General features: G+C 43.6%; 1 protein-coding gene across 1 annotated transcript in view; it reads right to left on the bottom strand.

Annotated features, from left to right (window-relative positions):
* The window catches only part of TTPA (alpha tocopherol transfer protein), a 1,432,408-nt gene that overhangs the window by 1,380,984 nt on the left and 27,248 nt on the right, over positions 1-24,176 (bottom strand). The gene's annotated exons all lie outside the window — the stretch shown is intronic.

The following is a 24,176-nucleotide window of genomic DNA, read 5'->3' as shown; positions in this document are numbered from 1 at the left end:
CCACTGTGAAATTTCCAGCTGTCTCTAACACATCACCCACTCAGCCACAGTCTCTCTTGTTTTCCCCCTTTCTCCTATCCACCACTTGTTCATCTATTAAGAATTCACTGGCAACAAATAATATTTCATAATCTACCTTTTCTGTCAACCCACATCCACCGCTTGTCTGCTCATTGTAGTTGCTTAATAATTTGTAATATACCTCTGCTGCTAGAAGGTTTGTTCCTAAGACTCCACTATGAACATGACAAATAATTCATGACAGTTCAGTGCACAGAGAAATAAAATCCTGACCACTGTCCAAGTGACCCAGGTTTGATTAGAAACTTGTGCAATAGAGGAGTTGCTTGGGGACAAATGAGAATGAATGGATGGCATAGGCTCGCTCATCCTGGGATAGGGGCTGGCACATCTTGCTGCAGGGGCAACATCTGTGGGTTAGACACAGCTGTACAGTCTGTTCTGTGTAATACAAGTGGCAGAGTGTTGGAGAAATAAGCATGCTATGGAAAGCATTGCTCTTCAGCCCAGCATAGTAAGCATATAAAAGTAGGTTATACTTCTTTCTTTGAATGTGTAGGTTTTATAAATAATGGAGTGTGACTTGAATGTTCAAAAGTTTGTATGTTTGATTGTGTATTTGGTTAAGTGATGGGAATGTCAAAAGCAGGAGAATGGATTTGTGGAGATAAGTGTGAGATAGGGGGGGGGTATGTCTGTGAATGTCAGTGGGTTAGAGTTAGAGTAAGGGCTAGGTAAGGGGATAGATGCAGTGTTGTGCATGTGTGTTAATGTACAATGTAAGTTCATAGGTAGGTACTAGGCTATCAGCCCTGGGGCCTATACAAGCCCAGCCAAAAAGGTACCCTGGCTTTTGCCACCCAAGAAAATTATTTTCCTGTACCACTGTCGAGCAGAACCACAGAGGTGATCCCCAGGGTGAATTTCCTATTTCCCATCCAATCATCAAGATTTTTCTTGAAGAGTGCTAATGAGGAGCTTTGTTTGATATAGACAGGTAGTTTATTTCAGAGTATGGGAAGTCTCTGGGACATTAATTTATCCCTCCGGCATGTTCTATTTAATGTGGTGACAAGGTTTAGGTCCCTAGAGCGTGTAGCTCAGAGGGATTGGGATTTCTTTAAGTGAAGCATGTCCAACAGCTCTGGGTTTGACATAGCCTTGTATGTTAGGCAGAGATCACCTCTGATTAGGCGATATGCGACGGAGTAAAGCTGGAGTTTTTTGAGACGGTCTGTGTAGGGCATCTGTTTGAGGCCGGTAATCTTCTTTGTGAGGTATTTCTGCGGCCTTTCCAGTTGTTGTAGATGTCTTGTGAGGTACATACCAAAAGGGGCATTGTACTTTATAATGGGTCTAATGAGTGATGAGTAGAGGGGAACAATGACCTCTTTTTTACTGGATGAGAAACCTTTTGTGGTGAGGTGTGCCATGTAGAAGGATTTCCTGACTACTGTGGCGATGTGATTTTCAAAGCAGAGACTACTGTCCACCTGTGTCCCAAGGTCTCATCACACTTTCAGTGTTAAGTATACTACCGCCTATGCTGTAGTTCATGGGTACAGAGTTTTTACCAAAGGGGATGACAATGCACTTTTTGGCATTGAGCTTGAGGCCATGGCTTTGACACCAGGCATCTGTCTCAGTGAGGCCCTTTTGTAGGATGTCCACATCGTTAGGAGTTTCGATTATGGCTCCTAGTTTGCAGTCATCTGCAGACTTCATTAGCCAAAGACCTTCTGTATTAGCCTGTACTACAGAGAAGTAGATACCAAACAGGAGAGGACCCAGGACTGAACCCTGCTGTACTCCACTTGTCACTGGTCTGAAGTCGGATTTGGAGTCTGCTACTTTCACAGTGTGGGTTCTGTCAGTGAGCCAGTTGGCAACCCATCTTGTGACATAGGGATTTATACCTAGTTTAGTGAGTTTATCTATAATTCCAGAGTGGGGGATGGTGTCAAAAGCCTTGGCAAGATCGAGATAGGCTGTGTGAACCACCTTACCCTTGTCTATGGCTTTGGTAACTGCTTCAAAGAAGTCTATCAGGTTTAGGAGACATGAACTGCCTTTTACAAACCCGAACTGGGTGGGATCCAGAGTTTGGAGATTACCAATGTCGTTGTTTATAAGTTGCATGATGATACTTTCCATGGCCTTGCAGACCAGGCTCGTCAGGCTAATGGGGCGGTAGTTACCGGGGTCCGTGGTGGCTCCCCCCTTGTGGAGTGGGATAACCGTTGCTGTGCGCCATCCAGCAGGCACAAAGCCCGAGGTGAGACTATGATTGAACATGGTACTTAGGTGGGGTGCCATTCCATTCTGTAGTTCATGTAGAACGCAGCCTGGGATGTTGTCTGGTCCCATGGATGCTGTGTTCTTGGCTTTGGAGAGTGTGGTTTTTACCTGTGCAGCCATAATTACAGGAACTTCCAGTACAGAGATGGGCTCTTTAGGGGGTGAGAGGGGGATAAAGTTAGCACTGAACCTATCTGCCAGGATGTTGGCAATATCAGTTGGGTCTGTATATTTAGTGCCATAGTGCTGTAACTCAAAGCAGATCTGAGTGTTGCCATTGAGATTCTTGACATAGCTATAGAATGCTTTGTGGTTGTCCTTAGAATCAGTGGTGATTTTGTTTTCGTAACTAGCTTTGGAGGATTTTATCAGGGATTGCAGCTTCTTACTGAGGCTGACCAGGGAGCTCCTCCACTCGTGGGATTTTACTCTCTTTTGCAAGAGTTTCTTCCTTCTGTTGTACAGTTTGTTTATGGCAGGGGACCACCAGATTGGCTTCCTTTTTTTGGAGGATAGCGTCTTGGTTCTGTTTGGGATAGCACGATCCATGCACTCATGTAAGTGCTTATAAAGTGCAATTGTGTAGGATTCAGTAGTCGTAACTGTATTGTCCATCTGCATGGGTGTCATGAAGTTCACCACTTCTGTCTCAAGAAGCATGAAGTTGGCTTTGGAGACATTTTTACCATGGTTTCCTTAATGGGGGGTGGAGGCAGGATGTGGATATCTAGGGTAATTAGCTTATGGTCGGAGCGGACCAATGAGGCATTGACTTCAGGTGCGGAACACCGGTCACTCATATTGGTAATGATTAGATCCAGGATATTGTTGCCCCTGGTGGGGGTGTGGTAAGTTGATCCAGGGCATTGGAGTTTATGAATTCCAGAAAGAGTTGAGCGAAGGAGTTGGTACATGAGTAGTTTTCCCAGTTAATGGTGGGGTAGTTGATATCACCCATTATTAGGGTGTTTGGTTGAACCCTAATATTTTCCAGTACATCAAGAAAAGAGGAGTGGGAATCCTGGGGCATGGTGGGTGATCTGTAGCAAACTACAATTTGGATTGCAGTTTTGTCCAGAGTTAGTTGCACTTGGATAACCTCGGCTGCATTATGCTGAGCAACTAGCCTGGATATCCTTAATGAATATGGACACACCTCCACCTTTGGTGTTCCGGTCCAGGTTACATGGCCGAAAAGTGTGGTATGAGTTATAGCCTGGTAGTGCAGGGGTGGTTTCTGGAGACTTCAACCAGGTCTCAGTCACTGCACAAATATCGATGTTCTCCATTTTAAAGAGTGCCACGAGTGAGTGCATTTTGAGATTTAGACTTCTAGCATTGAGTAGCATCACCCTCAGTTTTTGCTTGCCTGTTCCTGTTACGGTGGTGAATTTGTCATTTGAACCTTGCCTAAAAAAGGCACTATAGGAGCGGCAAGAACTTTAGCCAGTATCCGGAATCCCAGGGGTGACAGGTGCAGGCCATCTCTGGCAAAGCATTGTGGTCTGTCGACCATGTCATCCCAGGCAGACAGATACTGGATCCCTTTAGAATAGCACCAGAAGCTTAGCCAATTGTTGAAGTCAATCATTTTGTCCTTGTACTGCGGCATCATTCTGGGTGATGGCAGAATGCTATTCAGTGCTAGGGTCATACCTGCCTGGGCTACAAGATCGGAGAGCTCTTCCATGTCTCTTTTCATGTAGTCCAGGGAGGTACGTCTCAGGTCATTCACACCATCATGAACAATGACAGAGTCATATTTGTACTTGTTGTGGAGTGACCTGAGTGCGTGGGTTATGTGGCGGATCCTGGCACCCAACAGGCAGCTGACAGTAACCTTCTCCTTGTTTAGCCTGGTGAGTGGGACATCAGTGTGCTTTTTCATAACATCACCAGTATTCAGAAAAATCATGTCTTGAAGTTGTAGTAGGATTTTGTTAATACAGCACAAAAACAAACCAGTTACTTTCTTTTGCAATTGTTTGTTTTTTGCTGATTTGAGTTTTCAAGTTTGTGTTTGTTTGATATGCTGAGATTGATGATTTGTAGAACAATGTTTCGGCATTTTAACGACTCATTATAGACTTATAAAGGTATACTTTTAAACAGGGGCCAAGCATAGCAGGTATCACATTACACTTGCCAGTCAACAAAGGGGAAGCTTAGCTGTAGAAGATAAAATCTGACTTTTTGCAGAAGAGTCCATAATCCCTGACTCTCACTTCCCATGTCCAGTGTCCCTGGACACTGGGAAAACATAGAAACCTAACAGATCAGTGGGTGATCAGGTTTAGTGGATATTGGGTAAAAGAGCAAAAAAAGAAGAGTACTATTTCAAATGCAGAATAATTAAAGATGCCACAGCAAGCAGATAATAAGAAAAATAACAAGTCTTGCACCATTGGTATCTCCAAAAGTAACACTTCCAAAAGTCACCAAACCCAGGGGAAATTAGAATTTGTCCAGTGCAGGGAATCAAGACTATGAGTGGCTAACAAGCTTCATTCTGTAGTCCAGGGTATGAGTCCCTTAGCCTCTGTCTTCTCACTGTATAGCTCCAAGCAAGCAACTTAACCACATAATGCTCCCAGGTTGCCCATGCAAAGAAGGCTTGTACCTAATATGTTTGCTCAATCAAGAAATTAAGAAAAATAAAAAAGTAACAAAAAAATAAATAAATGTGCCAGCACTCACAGCAATGCAAGAAAAAGATATATAGGTTCATAGGTTCATAGGTTCATAGGTTCATAGGTTCATACTAGGCTATCTGCCCAAGGGCATTTATAAGCCTAGCCCATAGTTATGTGGCTTTCGCCACCCCTTTAGTTTGAATAAAAACTATGCCTATCATTTTTCTGTGCCTCTGTCAAGCAGTGACACTGAAGTAATCCCTGGGGTATATCTGCGATCTCCCATCCATTGGTCAAGATTCCTCTTGAACAAGGCCAGCGAGGTGCTCTGCCTCACATGTACCGGGATTTTGTTCCACAGCATAGGGAGTCTCTGGGTGATGAATCTGTCCCTCCAGCACGTTCTATTTATAACCATGTCAAGGTTTAAGTCTCCCGCCCTTGTGGTTCTGAGGGATCTAGATTTTTGAGGTGAAGCATATTCATCAAATCTGGGTTTGACATGGCCTTATATGTCAGGCACAGGTCACCTCTGAGCAAGCGGTATGAGACTGAATAAAGCTGGAGTTCTTTCAGTCGGGCAGCATAAGACATATTTTTGAGACCCTTTATCCTTTTGGTGAGGAACTTTTGGGGCCTTTCAAGCTGCATCAGGTGTCTGGTCAGATACATTCGAACGGGCATTGTACTCAATCATAGGTCTAATGAGTGATGAGTACAGGGGAACGATGACCTCCCTTGATCTAGATGTGAATCCCTTCATGATCAGGTGGGCGATATAGAAGGTTTTCCTAACTACTTTAGCAACATGAGTGTCAAGCGAAGACTACTGTCAACTTGGGTCCCCAGATCCCTGATGACTTTTTCTGTGCTCAGTGGATTGTCACCTATATGGTAGCTAGGGGTAACCTTGTTTTTCCCGAAGGGTATGACTATGCATATTTTGGTGTTTAACTTCAGGCCATGGCTCTGGCACCTGTTATCCGTTTCTGTGAGGCCCTTCTGGAGGATATCTGTGTCAGATGTGTTTTCGACTATGGCGCCCAGTTTGCAGTCATCTGCAAACTTTGTCAGCCATAACCCTCCTGTGTTTGCTTGTACTTCAGAAAAGTAGATGCCGAACAAGAGTGGACCCAGGACTGAGCCCTGTGGGACACCACTTGTGACAGGCTTTGAGTCTGACATGGCTCCAGCAACTCTGACCCTGTGGGTTCTGTCGCTTAGCCAGTTTGCAACCCATCTTGTGATGTATGGGTTTACATTCAAGCTGATGAGTTTTTCGATGATACCTGAGTGGGGTATTGTGTCGAAGGCCTTTGCCAGGTCGAGGTAGGCTGTATGGACTGCCTTTCCCTCATCAATGGCCTTGGTGACTGTCTCGAAAAAGTCAACCAAGTTTAAGAGGCAGGATCTGCCTTTGACAAAGCCAAACTGGGTTGGATCCAAAGTCTGCAAGTTCCCTATGTCTTTATTTATGATATAATCTCAATAGTAGATGCCATAATACCAAACATGAATAAAGCTATAGTATTTAACAAGTTGAATCTTAGATCTAGCTATCACTAACTAGAAATGCATCCAAAATCAGAAAAATAGTTGATTTCATGACTCATTCCATCACCGTAGGGTCTATGATCTGGCATCAGATCTGAGCCGGCAATATTCACACAGACAGATCCAAGGCTCAAGCTCCTCCCTCTCCTATAATCCCCTGCTGCCATATAACCCTCAGATTGAGTTTGCTAACACATACAGTAATGCTAAGCTCCCAAAAAGGGAAAAAGAAAGAGTCCAGAACCACAAAAATTCCAACTCCTTGCAAGATCCAACAAGGAATGGGGAAGGCGGGAGAGAAATGTAATGAATAATGACATAGGGTAACACAGACGCTAAGTTATGGTAAGTACATAACTCTTTATCTGATGTTATCCATGTCATTATTCATCACCATAGTGTCAGAGTCCCCAGCTACCATTTATCCTGGGAGGCCTCGAGGAAGGACATGCCAGAGCACTGTGGAGCCAAAAGAAGCCCTGCTCCTGGAAATCAAATCCAGCCTATAATGAGATATAAATCTGTGAGGATTAGATCAAGTGGTAGCAGCACAAATGTCATCAATAGAAAGTTTGGCCAAGAATGCTGAGGAAGTAGCCACGGACCTCATAGAATGAGCCCTGATTCTTCCCATAACTTCAAGATACATATTGCCATAGACTGTAGAGATGCAGCTAGAGATGTATTTAGAAATAGTCACCTTAGAAATCATGAGACCAGATCTATTCAGGTAAAAAGCCACAAAGAGCTGCTCTGACCTGTGAAATCCTTTGGTTCTATGTAGATAGAAATGTAATTGCCTGTGTACATCCAACGTATATAGCATGTATTCTCCTTTGTTGAATAATTAGGAAAGAACACTGGTAATTAAATACACTGGTTTAGACTGCATTCAGAAGCAACCTTGGGCAAGAAAGAGAGATTTGTCCTGAGAGATACTCTGTCCTTGTGAAAGATCATATATGGAGGAGGAATGGAAAGAGCTTGCAATTCAGAAACCCTCCGAGCCGATGTTATGGCAACCAGGAAGGCCATTTTTCCAAGACAAGAATCTGAGATCATACCAGATAGCAGGCTCAAAGTGACTCTGAGTCAGAGATTGCATTACAAAGGTTAAGTCTCAAGGAGGTGAGGGGTCCTTAATAGGTGGTCTCAAAAGGAAAACTCCTTCATGAAAGTTTTGCAAAGCCTGGCGGCTCACTGTTCTCATGAAAATTAGAAATCACTGCTAACTGAAGTTTGAGAGTAGAGAAACTTGCTCCTGCTTGGAAAAGTGAGGCAAGAAGAAAAGGATATCTGAAACACAGGCAGAAAAAGGATCCAGATTCCTGCTCTTAGCCCAGATAGAAAACCTTTTCCACTTGCCACTATAAACCTTTCTGGTGGAAGGTTTCTGGGAGGCTAGAATAATATACTTGATGGGGAAGCCAGCCTGGACTGTTTCAAAATCACCGGAATTGGAGAAACCATGCAGTTAGATGTAGGGCCCACAGATTTGGAAGAGGAAGCTCCAAAGGATGGGAGATCAGATCATGAAGGGGATCCAGTACCCAGGAAGAATACTTCAGATGAGACCTGATGAAAGGGAACCACAGTTGATGAGGCCAGAAAGGGTCAATGAGGATCAGGTATGTCCTCAGGTGTTGCAGTTTCTGCAAAACCTTGGGAATTAGAGGGACAGGAGGAAAAGTGTAAAGGAGGGCAGGAGACCAATCATGGACTACAGCATCCCTCAGTGACTCCCCGGGAGGGTGGATCAGGGCAAAGCACATGCTGCACTTGTGGTTGGTTGGGGAGGCAAACAGGTCACAGCATGGTAGACCTCAGCAGTCAAAAATCTGCTTTGCCACTGTGGGATTGAGGGACCACTCATGAGGACTCAAGATAGATCTGCTGAGTGTGTTGGCCAACATGTTGGATTCCCCGAGTATATGCGTTGCATAAAGAAAGCGCCCAGAGGACATCACCTATTCCCACTCTCTCACGGCCTCTCTGCACAATGGGTAAGACTGTGTTCCCCCCTACTTGCCAGACCACTGCCATGTTGTCCGTCTGAATTGCAATCATCCCCAAAGGGAGACAGTCCTAAAAGGCTTTCAGCATTAGTAGAACTGCTCTCATCTCTGAGACTTTTATGTCATCTTGGTCTCAACAGGGGACCACGTGTCTTGGTCAGTTCTCCCCTGAAAATGCCCCCACCCCAACAGGGAAGCGTCCATGGTCACTGTGGCCTTGGGCGAAGGAAGAGAAAAAAGCCTGCCTATGAGGAGATCTTGAGACTGAAGCCACCAAACAAGGTGTCATCTACACACCAGCATCAATTTTCTGGACAAGGAATGCGACAGGACAGACCACTGAACCAGGGTTCACTGTAATACTCGCTTATGATACCTTGCTAGGGGAACAAGCTGAATGGCCGCAGGCATGGATCCTAGGATTCAAAGAATCAAGTCAACCAGGGGACCACATAAACACAATCAAGCATGCCCCCTTATAGCTATGCCGGTACCTGCAGCTCAAGAGTTAGCTTCCACAGCATTGGAAATTAGCCTCATCGGGGAATTGGTGAGGGACATCAGAGTAGAAAGCTTGGGAACAACTTTTGAAAGTCCTCTGCTGGCAATAACTCTGTAAGGGAAGTGGAGAGTTTTTTGACTAAGTCCCTTTGGAAGTGGGTAAAGTGTGCCAAGTAATTAACTGCTCTCAGTCCAAAGATAGCTAAGGCATACACATGATTCTATCACCCAGGACTCCCTGTTTGGGGGATGGACTGTGGAGCTTTTCTCTGCCAGCACCTTCTTAGTGGCAGTGGCAATCATGATGGCATCGACCAGAACTCTCTTGCTCCAGAAGGGTGGGCCACAGGATGGCTGTGGAAATTATCTGCTCATTTGGGAACTGGTTACACAGTGTCGGGCTCCTTCCAAGCCGTGACAGCTATATCATCTACTAACTATTCAGCAGGTGGGAGCACCCAGGAAGTAGACGGGCCCATCCTGAAAGCCTTCAGAAACAAGGACTCCTCCAAAGATGGGGGTTGGTATGACCATCCACCCTTCTGCTTCAGGATCTCAAGGATGTCCCCAAAGCAGACATCATCCAGCAGAGATCTGGGGGACCCATCTCCTTCACTGAGGTCTGTGTCTTCAGTAAGGGACTCTGAAGGGGAGTCCAAGTGCCTCCTCTTGCACTTTCTCGTACAAGGTATCTCCTCTGTGGAGGACTAGGAAGATGCAGGGACCCCTCGAGGGAAGGAAACCCCTGAAGGCTCATACGGGAGGGCTGACCCTGGACAGGATGGGAGACCTCACCACCCAAAGTAGGGAGAGGCAAGGATGGACCCAGAAGGGCGGGAGATGAAACTCCAATCCTGGAGAAGGTCCTCTCTACTACCCAGAAGGCTGAGGGCCTGGAAGCAGTTCTGTCCCCAATCTTGGAGTGAGAAGTCCCCTGGAGAGGAGGAATGAGCCCTGATACAGCACCACAACCTCCCCAGATGATACGGTCTGCAGCTATCAGGGGCCAAGGCTCCAAGTGGGAGAGATTGGTCCAAAAACAGCAGACCCAACCCTGCCCTCATGGAGCCGGCACCAACCACTCCTGCATGGGGCTTGCTCTGGTCCAAGGGTGGCAGAACAGGTCAAGAAAAAGGGGAATACTTAGCCTCGCTGGGATCTATTCACGGGTGTCCAAGTCATGAGGATCCAAAGCCCCTGGAGCTGGAAGAGGAGAATGGCTAACTTGAAAAGGTGAAGCCCCCCTACACTGATGGGCTAGGGAAGTCAGAAGCCCCAATTCTATTTGGGCTTTGAGGAAGCTCCTCATCATCATGTCCATGTTGGAAGGCAATATACTCTTGGATGATCTGGAGGAAGTGGAAGAGTGGGTAGAATTAGCCGGAGAACCTAAGGACTTATGCATATGTTCTGGAGTTCGGCTCCAAGGCCTAGGAGCTGACTGGAACAAATGCCTGGAGGTAGAAGGTGAGGCTGTCTTTTCAATAATAATTGTTGGATCTGACAAGCCTGTCAGATCTAAAGGCCAAGCCAAAGTAGCACTTGAATCCAACAAACCAGTCGGATCAGAGGCTAGCCTGACCTTGACCGTATCCGAGGGCCTTTCACTCTAAGAGGCCTTGGATCTGGAAGAAGACTCCACAGATCTTGTAACCAAAGACCTTGGATCCGAGATAGTCCAGGCTGAAGATGGATCTGGGGAACTAGGAACTGACAGCTGCAGTTTCTTGGAAGGCACCGAAGGCAAGGAAGGGGTCTTCCTCTTAGGATCTGAAGAGGAGGCCTTTGAAGGGGAAATGAAAGGTCCCCCCTGAGCCATATCTTTCAGGAGAAGTTTATTGCAGTACTCCGCCAAGGCCCTGGGGTTGAATGTGGCACAAATGTTGCATTCAGCCTCCAGGTATGGAGCCCCTAAACAATATAAGCACTCCTCGTGCGAGTGGGAATTGGGCATCTTCTGACCACACAAGGGGCATTTTTTTAAAACCAGAAGGCTTTTCAGACATACAAGTGAAAAAACACACTGCAGCTACAGAAAAATAGTAAACTATAAGAGCCCTAATGACTAAACAGAAAAGGGCGCCAAAAACCCAATGACCAAGAACAAGGTATCCAAACTAGCTAAAAATAAGTGGGGGGGGGGGGGGGGGCAGAAACCACTTATTCAAAAAGCTAAAACAACCTAAAGGGAGTTAACACACTAAACTAGCTAAGATAAAGCCATAAGGTAAAGCCAAAAGCACTGAAACTAATCACTTAACTGGATGTAAGAGCCAAAGATCGTGTTCATTCTGAGGGTTACAGGGCAGCAGAGGATTATGCAAGAGGGAGGAGCTAGAGCCTTGGATCTGTCAGTGTGAGTACTGCCGGCTCGGACCCGATGTCGGATGCAGGACCCTACAGTGATGAATGGTGACATGGATAACATCAGATGTGTATACCTGAAGTGAATTATCAGCTCTGTTCCATAACATGTTATCCTACAAGAATTACAATGTATGCCTCACAAAATGTAATAGATTATATTGCAGCTTTTGGAGAGACAAGGTCTGGTCATGATAATAGTGTGGAAGCATTACTTAAAAGACTGAAATAAAAGACTTGACAATAAAATAAAATAAATAAAAAAAAAACATAAGTTTGACCAGCCTCATATGCAAAGCTATGGAAAGACATATCATGGAATTAAACAATAAAAACATAGGCAACCTCCAAACACTAGACCCATCTCAGTCTGGATTCGTCAAGAGCAGGTCATGCATACTCAACCTGGTGGATTTTTTTGAAAAGGTCTTCAAAGCAATGGATGATGGCAAAATGGTACACACTAAATACCTTCCCCACTCAGACATAATACAAAAAAATAAATAGTGAATAAACCCCTATGTCAACTGACACATGCAACAACTGGAATGCCCACGGAGATACCTTACTAAAAATACATTGCTTAAAAAGTGTCCTACATGGACCAACTCAAAGCCATCTCATTGTGCTCAGTATCCTACAGACTGCTAAGAAGTGATCTGTGTCTGACATACAAGGCATCCTCTGACCCAATACTGATGGATTTATGACACATCAGTGGATTAAATGGCATTAGAAATACTCAGTCTGGGGATCTAATCCTCTTCTTCTGACAACTGTAGAATGGTTTGGAGGGACACATATACCTTGCAAAGGATACCACTGCCCTAGAACAGACTCTCCACCCACATAAAGCAAAGTTCATCCCTGTTCACATTCATAGGTTCAGAGGTTCATTGCAAATTACTAGGCTAATGGTTATTGGCCCTTAGAAGCCTAGCCAATCTAACCTGATTTTACCCAATATATGGCCCATAGGGGCAAGAAGGATGGCATGGATTTGTGCCTGTACAACTTGCCCTTGTCCATATGGGATATAGGCATTACCCCAGGTGTGAACTTGTGATTCCCCATCCATTGAGCCAAACTGCATTTGAAGAGGACCAGGGAAGGTCTCTGGTTAATGTAAATAAAAAGCCTATTCTAAAGAAGGGGTAATCTTTGAAACACATATCTGTCTCTCCACCATGTTTTGTTTGAGTCACTAACTATGTTTAGATCCCTACATCAGGTTACCCTTGTGCTGTTTGACGTGCGGATGTAGCAGCTCCATCAGGGTTGGATTTGTGAGTATCTTGTAGGTCAGCATAGGTCATCACTTAATAGACAGTAGGAGATACGGTAAAGGGATAGGGCATTTAGTCTATGATGTAAGTGCCTAGTCAAGTACATGCCAAATGGCACACTGTATTCGATTATTGCTCTAATGAGGGCTGAGTACAGAGAGACTATAATTTCCTTGGATCTGGATGCCATACCTTTACTTATAAGTTGTGCTACATAAAAAGGATTTCCTGACCACTGAAGACACATGCCTGTCAAAGTTCAGGCTTCTTTCTGTCTGTGTATCTAGATCTCTCACCTCTGTGTCTACACTAAGGGGTATGCTATTGACAGTGTAATCTGCAGCAGTATTTGTCTTCCCAAAGATTATGATAATGCATTGTTTTGCATTTAGTTTTAGGCCATGGTTCTGACACCAATCATTTTTCTAATTTAGACCCTCCTGAAGGATATCTACATTGCCGGGGATATAGTGATTTCTGCCAGCTTGCAGTTGTCGGCAGTCTTTGTCATCCAGTGGCCTTCAACATTTGCCTTGACTTCAGAGAGACTTCAGAGAAGTATATTCTGAACAGGAGTGGTCCTGAGCCATGTGGCACACCACTAGTAACTGGCCATTTGTTGGATCTAGATTCACCCACTTTAGCCATGTGTCCTGTCCATGAGCCAACTGCCTATCCATCTGGTGACATAAGGATTTATGCTCAGTTTTGTGAGTTTATTTATAATACCTGAGTGGGGAATTGTGTCAAATGCCTAGACCAAGTCAAGGTAGGCAGTATGTATTTTATCTCCATCCATCAACTTAGTTACTTGCTCAAATAAATCTGCCACATTCAGTAAGCATGAGCTGCCCTTAACAAAACCAAATTGGGTTGGGTCCAGTGTTTAGAGGTCTCATATGACATTATTTATCAGGTCAATGATTATTCTTTCCATGGCCTTACATATAAGATTAATGAAGCTTATGCGTCTGTTATTTCCCAGGTCAGTAGATGGTCCTCCTTTATGCAGAGGGATGACTGTTGCTGTCCTCCACTCTATCAGGACAAAGCCAGTCCAGAGGTTGTGGTTAAACAGAGATCCTAAAGGGCCTGATAAGTCCTGATTTAAGCTATTTAAAAAGCAACCTGGTATATTGTCAGGCCCCAATGAAGCTGTGTTTTTAGTTTTAGAGTGCACAGTGACAACCTGTTCTTTGATGATAATTGGTGGTAGAGTGGTGGAGGTTACTTCTTGGGAGAGAACTGGGGGTGATGGGGAGGTGAAATTTGAGTTGAATTTGTTGGCCAGCAGATTTGCTATGTGTTCTGTCTAATGCCATTAAAACTAATTCCACACATTGTTGGGTGTTGCCCTTAAGACTGCAGACATAACTGAAAATGCCTTATGGTTATCCTAAGCATTGGAGGGTACTTTTACCTCAAAATCTGCTTTCAGAGACTTGACTAGTTCACTGATTTACATGTTTAGATTAATGATGGATGTATTGCTCTGTTGGATACATTCCCTCTTACTTCAATATAATTTTCTTCTCTTTGTTGTACAACCTACTAATACCAGGGTGGATTGTTTTTGTAAACTGATCTTTGTTTATTTCACTCTGATACTGGTATTTCTATGCAGTTGTTTATATGGTCATACATGGCTTTTGTGCATGTTTCTGCATAGGTTTCTGTGTTTTCTGGATTTGGGGGAGCCTGAAAACTAGCTATGCCATCCCTTAACAGGGGGGTAATTTACCTCAGAGAAGTTCTTAAAGTTTTTGGGGTCAGGTGGGGGGACCAGTCATACCTTTATTTCTAGGGAGACCATTTTGTGATCTGATCTTACCACTTGGGGTGGGGGATGGGGTTGCATTCTACCATATTTGTGAGTACCAGATCTAGGATATTTGTTCCCCTAGTGGAAGTTCAGACTCCACCATATTTGTGAGTACTAGATCTAGGATATTTGATCCCCCAGTGAAAGTTCAGACTAGCTCTTTCCAGGGCATTTGAATTTACAAAGTCAGGAAATCTTTCTCTTTAGGCCTGCATGATAATGGTCATGTATCCCTCCCAATTAACGGAGGGGTATTTAAAATCACCCACGAGTATGGTATTGGGCTGGATGGTGAGTGATTCTAGCAACTTCAGGTATGACGTATGAGTTTCCTGGTTCATAGTGGGGGACTTGTAGCTAGGAAAAATATGGTAATGGATTTTTCTCATGATTAGTTGGACAAGGAGTAGCTCAAGCATTTCACATTGTTTGACCAGCCTTGAGGTGTGCTTATCCTTTATGTAGATAGATACACCTCCACCTTTTACTCTTTCATGTTCAATGGGTGGCTGGAATGTATGAAAGGCATTACTGCCATGCACTGCTGGAGTGCTTTCCATGGCTATCAACAATGTTTCAGTAACTGCGCAGACATCAGCATTAACTAGGGCTAGGAGAAATTCCAGGGAGTACAGTTTCTTGTTGAGACTCCTAACATTGGGCAGTGACAGGTTTAGCTTGTCTGGAGTAGCTTTTGTTATGTTGGAAGATTTGTCTGTTTGGCAATACCTAAAAAAAACACTACAAGGGTGGATAATGTATTGGCCAATATCTGAAAGCCTAGAGGTGACATGTGAAGACCATCCCTGGAAAAGCAGTGTGACCTATCAACCACATCCATATTACCCAATCGAACGTTTAGGTTAGCGAATACCTAAACGCCGACCTGGTAATATTGAAAAATTAAAACAGCGAACAGCAGATTTAACATAAGGAATAAATTCCCTCGTCCACAAAAAAAAAATTTTAAACCAAATTGAAGTAGGCCACCCTAACTAAATATACCAACTCTGAGATCGCTCTACAGTGGGGAAAGCGGCAAAATCTGAATAACGGCCAAGGGAATTCTTTCCCTGCATTAAATTGGCCATTCGCGTTTTTTTGCTTTCACTATTACCAGATCGACGTTTAGGTATTCGTTAACCTAAACTTTCGATCAGGTAATAGGAACTCTATCAACCATGTCCTCCCAGTTAAACAAGTACTGCACCCCTTTGGAATGACACCAATAGCTAAGCCAATTGTTAAAAATCGATACTTTTCTGCTGGTGCTGTGGTATCATCCTTGGGGACAGCAGAATGCTGCTCAATGCTAGGCTCATACCTGCCTGTGACACATATTCTCAGAGCTCAATCATGTCTCCCTTCATATAGTCCAAGGAGATATGTCTTAGGTCATTCATGCCTACATGGACTATGACTGAACCATACTAGTGCTTAGGGGTAAGTGACCTGATCTGGTCCTGACAAGCAACTAATTGTAACCTTCCCCTTACCCAGCCTATTTTAGCAGAAGCATATCGCTGTAAAGTGGGAATGAAAATCAAAACAGAAGTAGACAAAAATCAGACAGAAAATAAATGTGACAAAAAACAAAAGAAAAAACATAAGGTGAAGGATCAGATGAGAAGGCAAGAAATGTGAAAAATGCAAAAATACAGTTGCAGGCACACAAAAAATTTGGAACAATCTCATGTCAATCCAGACTGAATGCAGGAATGGCTAAGGAGAGGCAAATTTAAACCATAAAATGGAAGGTTAATATTGGTGGCCCAAGATAGTGGACTACATACACGTTGGTTTACAAAATCCATTGAACATGTGGTGAGAAACAGGCAAGTGCAGGTTTTGTAAAACAGATTTGGAAACAGTCACACATCCTGTTGCTGGTTGTGATATATTAATGGCACAAGGACTGTATACTGAAAGGCATAATAATGTGGCAAGACTATTGCACTGGGGATTGTGCAAACATTATAATATTAAAGTAGCTGAGAAGCATTAGAAATGTGATCCACAAAGCATTACAGAAAATGATGAAGTTTATATCACATGGGCTCACCCACTACCAACAGTTCAGAAAAAAGATGCGAGAAAACCAAATATAGTAGTCCAGGAAAAGAAGACAAAAGTAGCATTGATCACTGAAATTGCTACATCCAGTGACTACAGTGTCTTACGTACAGAGAGACATAAAGTCATAAAATACCAGAATTTAAAGGCAGAAATGAGGGCACTGTTGAAGAACGATACCTGGACAGTTCCAATAGTAGTAGGAGCAATGCGTCTTATAAAAAAAAATTTACAATCACACTTAGATATGTTACCAATACATGTAACTCCATATGAACTGCAGAATGAATGGGTGCACTGCGGGTGCTGCGAACAGCACTTCTGGCTAACATCAAACACTGAAACAATACTAATTTCATGAACTTTAATCAACTTTGACTTAGGAATGGGGTCCATTCCTGTCATGGTATTGGAAATCCAAAAGACTTGGAGAAATTAAACGGACAGGAGAAAATATGAGACAAAATCAGGGACAGCTGAGAGGGATAATCATGTGTGGCAATAAATTGACCCATATGCCACTTGTAACTGCAGATGGAGTATATATAACACTGGAAGGAAATCCTGTACGTTAGTTCAGATTTCAACTGTGGGCACAGCATGTAGTACTGTGGAGGTGGCTGATGCAGAAGATGATGCTGTAGAGACCGGATTCTGCACTGTGGGCAAGGTGTGGCAACTGTGGGTAAGCATGTAGTACTGTGGGGGTGGCTGATGCAGAAGATGATGCTGTAGAGACCAGATTCTGCATTGTGGGCAAGCTGTGGCCATTGCCGATTTAGTAATGCCTAACTGATGCTTGTGTGATGTGGACAAATGCATATGGAATGCAAAGGAAGTCAGCAATGCCCTCAACACCACAAGTTGTTTCAGCAGCAGCCCAGCCATTATGGTCCTAAGGTGGAGATGGTGTTAGAGCAGTGGCTCAAGTCATTCTTGTGTTTTAAATAAACATACACAGTTGGACTCTCCAGCTGGGATCTGAGACACTACTGTTTGAGTAATGTCTTAGGGTTTGTCACTGTTTTTTTTTATTTTATTTTATTGACAGACTTAAGTAAATGTTAACTGAATTACAGAATGACAGCATAGCACAGCATTTCAATCTCTAATTTTTATACTGGAAGACTTAAGTAACTCTTCAACATAGGAGATGTGGGCTTTCTACCAATCATTTTATTGTTTGGATATGTGGTGCACATAAGGTATTACAAGACTTAATGGGTTGTAATAAAACAGTTCACAAAATGCAGTAGCCTACTAGCAAGGCAGCATGCTAAGGCTCAACTTTTAGTTGTGTAGTAGTTACTATTAATATTATAGGACTAGCTGGCTAATGAGATATGGTGACAGAAGGCAGAACTTACATAAATATCACATCTAGTATTACTAAGCGTATGTTCAGAACATGGAGTTTGCATCTGAACTTCCTGAGACTTTCACACACTCCATGAAGCAAGTTTCAGCCCGAAAGGTGAGTGATCAGAGCCCTACTACACCTGCACAACATCAAAGGGGATGGTTTAGTTGGTTGTGGCAGTTCAAGAAAATACTGCTCAAATAGGTGACAGCTATACAAAAAATATAAGCTTCCTTAGACTTTCTTGCTGATTAGGAGGCCACTACTTCTTTCCATGATTTGTACAGGTTATGATTTTCTTAATGTATGCAGGGGAAGATGGGTTCCCTTGCATCTGCAGAGACATTTTCTGATAATGAAAACAGTTGTGTTAGTTTTCAGAATGATGCAAGTTAAGCTTATGATGTCCAGTGATGTCCGTGTCAATGACTTGAAGGACACGAGCAAGAGAGACAGCATAAACACATGGCAATGCTATTTTTTTCTAGAACAGGAAATGTTTGTGGCATATTATAAGCAGTTGTAGACAAGACAGAAGAGATTTTGTTCTATTACATGGCTCTAGAGTCTAGGCTCACAAACTAGATGTGGGCTATCCCTACTTATCAGTAGTAGTTTAGGCTGGCAAGAAAAATGCATATGAGGATAACAAAGGTATGATGCTGTTAACCAAAGGTACTGTGCATAAGGTTGATGTCTTGACATCATCATGCTATTGTCCAAACCTAAACACCTTAGATATGACAAGCTTAATGAAGGTAATAGGCCATAAAACCCAGACAACTGCATTAGTTAAGAAATGGAATATGGTCCTGAGTGCAGTGTTTTACAGGAAGAGCGGAGCTTTGGACAGGCATTTTTTATCTAAACGACATCAGTACCTCTGTAAATGAGGAGAATCATGCATTTCACACAAACAGCTCACAATCTTGAGATCTTTTAGGTGTAAGTGAACCTCAGTATATCTAAGAAAACTGACAGATCATATCTCTGTCTTACCAGAGCCATTTTTGGCAACAGGCTGTGATAGAAATGCATTAGGGAAGTTATCTCTGGGGATAATGAATAATGGCTCCTTCTATACTAGGACTGTACATAAGCTTTTACCAGCAATGCATCAGAATATGCATAGGCTACAGCCCCTGATCATTCAATGGCTGCTTGTGAAACAGTTCAAGATTGAGGAATGCCCATGCTTCATGATGGTTCATAGGTTCATAGGTTCATACTAGGCTATCTGCCCTAGGGCATTTATAAGCCTAGCCAGAGTGTGTTTGGCTTTCGCCACCCATTTTAAATTAATTTTGCTATGCCTTTTTTTGAGGTTAGTATACTGTGCCTCTGTCTAACAGTGACACAGAAGTGATAGCCGGGGTAAACCTACGATCTCCCATCCACTCATCAAGATTCCTCTTGAAGAGAGTCAATGTGGGACTCTGCCTAACCTGAACTGGGATTTTATTCCAGAGTGAAGGGAGCCTCTGGGTTATGAATCTGTCCCTCCAGCATGTTCTATTTATTTCAGTGCTGAGGTTCAAGTCTCTCGAGCGTAGCTCGATGGGATTTGGATTTTCTGAGGTGCAGCATGTCCATTAATTCCGGGTTGGACATGGCTTTATACGTCAGGCACAGATCGCATCTGAGCAGGCGGTATGCCACTGAGTAGAGCTGGAGTTTCTTTAACCGGGCAGCATATGGCATCTGTTTGAGCCCTTTGATCCTCTTGGTGAGGTACTTTTGGGGTCTTTCCAGTTGCTGCAGGTGTCTGGTAAGGTACATCCCAAAAGGGGCATTGTACTCAATTATGGGCCTGATGAGGGATGAGTAAAGAGGCACGATGACCTCCCCTGATCTAGATGTGAATCCCTTCATGATTAGGTGGGCTATCGTTGTTAGGCTAACACACTCAAGTGTGCTAGCCGTTTTATAGCATTTACTGTTTATTACTGTATCTTTTTCTCCTTTCTCTGTAAAAAAAGAAAAAAAAAACAAAAAAATATCCTTGTTTTCCCGCTTTTCTGAACTAGAATAGTCCAGTCTTCAGATTTTGCTGATCTCTGGGCTTTGTCTTAGTTCCTGTGCTATCCATATCCTTATTTGGATAAGAGGAAGCTTCTTTGTTCACCAGTGGGAGTGGGGAGCACTGAGCAACCTATTTGTCCCTAGAGGATTGGTTCCAGCCCAGCAACTTGTAGTTTATTGGCCATTTTGGGTCAATTCCTGGCTCTTTTCAACCCCTGCTATAAAGCCCGCTTTTGCACACTTTTCACTTGTAAAAGACTCAGCACAGCTCCTCGTGGTGTCCTGCAGAGCTCTACAAGCAGCAGAGAGTGAAAGAGTGACTTTCCTGGATTTATAAGTATTTTTTCTGGCTTTCGCTTAAAGTACTGCATCTTGACTGCATTTCGCTTAAAAACAGCTCTGCATATTGTTTTTACTGTACTTGTGTTGAATTTATACTGTTAGCACTTTAAAAAGTTATTTTTTGTTTAATTTAATTGTTAGGCTAACACACTCAAGTGTGCTAGCCGTTTTATAGCATTTACTGTTTGTTACTGTATCTTTTTCTCCTTTCTCTGTAAAAAAAGAAAAAAACAAAAAAATATCCTTGTTTTCCCACCTTTCTGAACTAGAATAGTCCAGTCTTCAGATTTTGCTGATCTCTGGGCTTTGTCTTAGTTCCGGTGCTATCCATATCCTTATTTGGATAAGAGGAAGCTTCTTTGTTCACCAGTGGGAGTGGGAGTGGGGAGCACTGAGCAACCTATTTGTCCCTAGAGGATTGGTTCCAGCCCAGCAACCTGTAGTTTATTGGCCATTTTGGGTCAATTCCTGGCTCTTTTCAACCCCCTGCTATAAAGCCCGTTTTTGCATGCTTTTTCACGTGTAAAAGACTCAGCACAGCTCCTCGTGGTGTCCTGCAGAGTTCTACAAGCAGCAGAGAGTGAAAGAGTGACTTTCCTGGATTTATAAGTATTTTTTCTGGCTTTCGCTTAAATTACTGCATCTTGACTGCATTTCGCTTAAAAAACAGCTCTGCATATTGTTTTTACTGTACTTGTGTTGAATTTATACTGTTAGCACTTTAAAAAGTTATTTTTGTTTAATTTAATTGTTAGGCTAACACACTCAAGTGTGCTAGCCGTTTTATAGCATTTACTCTTTGTTACTGTATCTTTTTCTCCTTTCTCTGTAAAAAAAGAAAAAAACAAAAAAATATCCTTGTTTTCCCGCTTTTCTGAACTAGAATAGTCCAGTCTTCAGATTTTGCTGATCTCTGGGCTTTGTCTTAGTTCCTGTGCTATCCATATCCTTATTTGGATAAGAGGAAGCTTCTTTGTTCACCAGTGGGAGTGGGGAGCACTGAGCAACCTATTTGTCCCTAGAGGATTGGTTCCAGCCCAGCAACTTGTAGTTTATTGGCCATTTTGGGTCAATTCCTGGCTCTTTTCAACCCCCTGCTATAAAGCCCACTTTTGCGCACTTTTGCGCGAATTAGCGCAAAGTTGCTCATAGAGCAGCATCGGGCAGCGCCGGTTAATCAAGTTTAAACTATTTCTGGCTCCGTAAAGTCTACTCTTCAATTTTTCCCTTAGAACTGCTCTACTTGCAATCTAAACAGCCTATTCTCTAACTGAAAAGCTCAGCACTTGCTACTAAAGCATTTTTTTATACAGGTAAAGCACTCTTAAACAAAAGAAAGTACTTCTTTCACCTAAATTCCCTTGAGTACCCATTTCCCTATAGATCCTTTCTGACTCAGTTACACAGCAATCTTTTTCACTATTCTAGCATGTCGAAGGGTCAATTGCTGGCATCCTCTCCTGTTCAGCTGGTGAATCTGGAAATCCTGAGGCAATGTTACAATTGCCTCATGTACACAGACAACCCTCTCCTCCTCCCAACAAATACAAATATATGCGAGAGATGCAACTATATAGCCAAACTGGAGGCTGAGCTCTCTCAATTCAGTACTGGCAAGACCAGGCAGGAGGAGAAGGTAACCACGCACACCACAAACCCAGTCTCACATAGAACTATCACAACTGCAAACCAAACACATACCAAACACATAAACACACAAAAACATACTCGGAGGCGCTGATTAAAATCTACCAAAACAACAGAGGCCTCCAAAGCAGACACCCAAGCAACCGCCACCTCAAGACATAGCACATGCAACACATAGTTCACAAAGTCAGTGTGCTAAACAGTCACAGCCCTTAAGGCCAAACAACATGCCAGACACACTTGTAATAGGTGACTCCATAGTCAGACACACTGACGTCCCGCTCACCAGACTGAACAAGGATAAGGTCACAGTAAGCTGCCTGTCGGGAGCTAGAATCCGCCACATAACACAAGCACTCAGGTCACTCCACAGCAAGTACAAATATGACTCAGTCATTGTACATGCCGGTGTGAACGACCTGAGACGTACCTCCCTGGACTACATGAAAAGAGACATAGAGGAGCTCTCTGATTATGTAGCCCAGGCCAGTATGACCCTGACCCTGAGCAGCATCTTACCCTCACCAAGAATGATGCCACAGTACAAAGACAAAATGATCAGTTTTAACAATTGGCTTAATTACTGGTGTCATTCAAAGGGGATCCAATGTCTGTCTGCTTGGGATGACATGCTCGACAAGCCACGCTGCTTCGCAAGGGATGGCTTGCACCTGTCACCCCTGGGCTTCCGGATATTGGCCAAGGCTCTTGCCACCCCCATAGTGCCTTTTTTAGGCAAGGCTCAAATGACAAACCTACCTCCCTAGAAAACACAAGTGGAAAATAAATAAGGGTAATGCTGCTCAATGCCAGAAGTCTAAACCTCAAGATGCACGCCCTCGAAGCCCTCCTCAGTATGGAGAATATTGATGTCTGTGCAGTGACTGAAACCTGGTTCAAGGCTCCTGAGAGCATCTCAGCACTATCAGGTTTTACCTCATACCATGCTTTCCGGCCCCAAAACTTGGACCGAACCACAAAAGGAGGGGGAGTATCCATATTCATCAAAGATACCCACACCTCCAGGTTAGTGGCAACGCACGAAGCATTGGAGACCATCCAGGTGCAACTAACCATAGGCAAAACTGCCTTACAATTTGTAGCATGCTACAGACCACCCTCTCAAACTCAGGAAACTCACACAGCCTTCCTGAGGACACTGGAGAATGTCTCTCCAAATACCATCATATTGGGAGACTTCAACTACCCAAACATAGACTGAGAACATTACTCAAGCCCAAACACCCTAGCCCAAAGGTTCCTAGAATTCATAAACTCAAATGCGATGGAACAACTAGTCACCATTCCCACAAAGAGGAGACAATATACTAGACCTGATCATCACAAACATGGGGACAAAATGCTCCACACCGGAAGTATATCCCTCATTGGTAAGATCAGACCATAAATTAATCTCACTGGAAATCCACATCCCACCCCCACCCCCTGCACAAAAGACCACAGTGAAGAACTCCTCAAAAGCCAACTTCACACTTCTTAAGACTGAAGTGGTATCCTTCAAGGTCCCTGGGCCAGTGGAAACCACAACCCACACTGCTGAATCTTTTGCAAATGCCTTCTACAGGCACCTTCAAGAATGCATGGATCATGCAATCCCAAATAAAACCAAGACCCATTCCCCCAAAAGGCAGGTGCCCGGTCTGGTGGACCCCAGCCATAAACAAACTTTACAACAGAAGGAGGAAGCTACTACATGACAGAGCAAAATCCCTAAATGGGAAGGCATCTCTGATCAGTACTAGCAAAAAACTACGATCACTCATAAAATCATCCAAGGCCAACCTTGAGAGAAAAATCGCAAAAGACACAAAAGACAATCACAAGGCCTTCTTTAGCTATGTTAGAAACCTGGGTGGAAACTCCCAGATATGCTCAGAGTTAGTCCAAAATGACAATAAATACACTGAACCCACTGACATTGCCAACATTCTGGCAGATAGGTTCAGTGCAAATTTCTCCTCCCCCTCCCCTTTCTCCTCCCCCTCCCCCCAAAAGGAGAAATAACTATCCCAGCAGAGTGTAGCCTCCCTAACATCTCAGATGCCCAGGTGAGAGCCGCCCTCTCTAAAGCTAAAAACACAGCATCAATGGGACCGGATGGTGTCCCGGGCTGTGTGCTACATGAACTCCAAGAGGAACTAAACCCAAACATAAGGCTGCTGTTTAATCTTAGCCTTACTACAGGATACGTACCCAAAGAGTGGAGTACGGCAACAG

The sequence above is a fragment of the Protopterus annectens genome, chromosome 1.part0 (genome assembly GCF_019279795.1).
Source record: "Protopterus annectens isolate FY-2018-M chromosome 1.part0, PAN1.0, whole genome shotgun sequence".
NCBI classification, from domain to species: domain Eukaryota; kingdom Metazoa; phylum Chordata; order Ceratodontiformes; family Protopteridae; genus Protopterus; species Protopterus annectens.
This window is presented reverse-complemented; position numbering and strand designations above follow the sequence as displayed.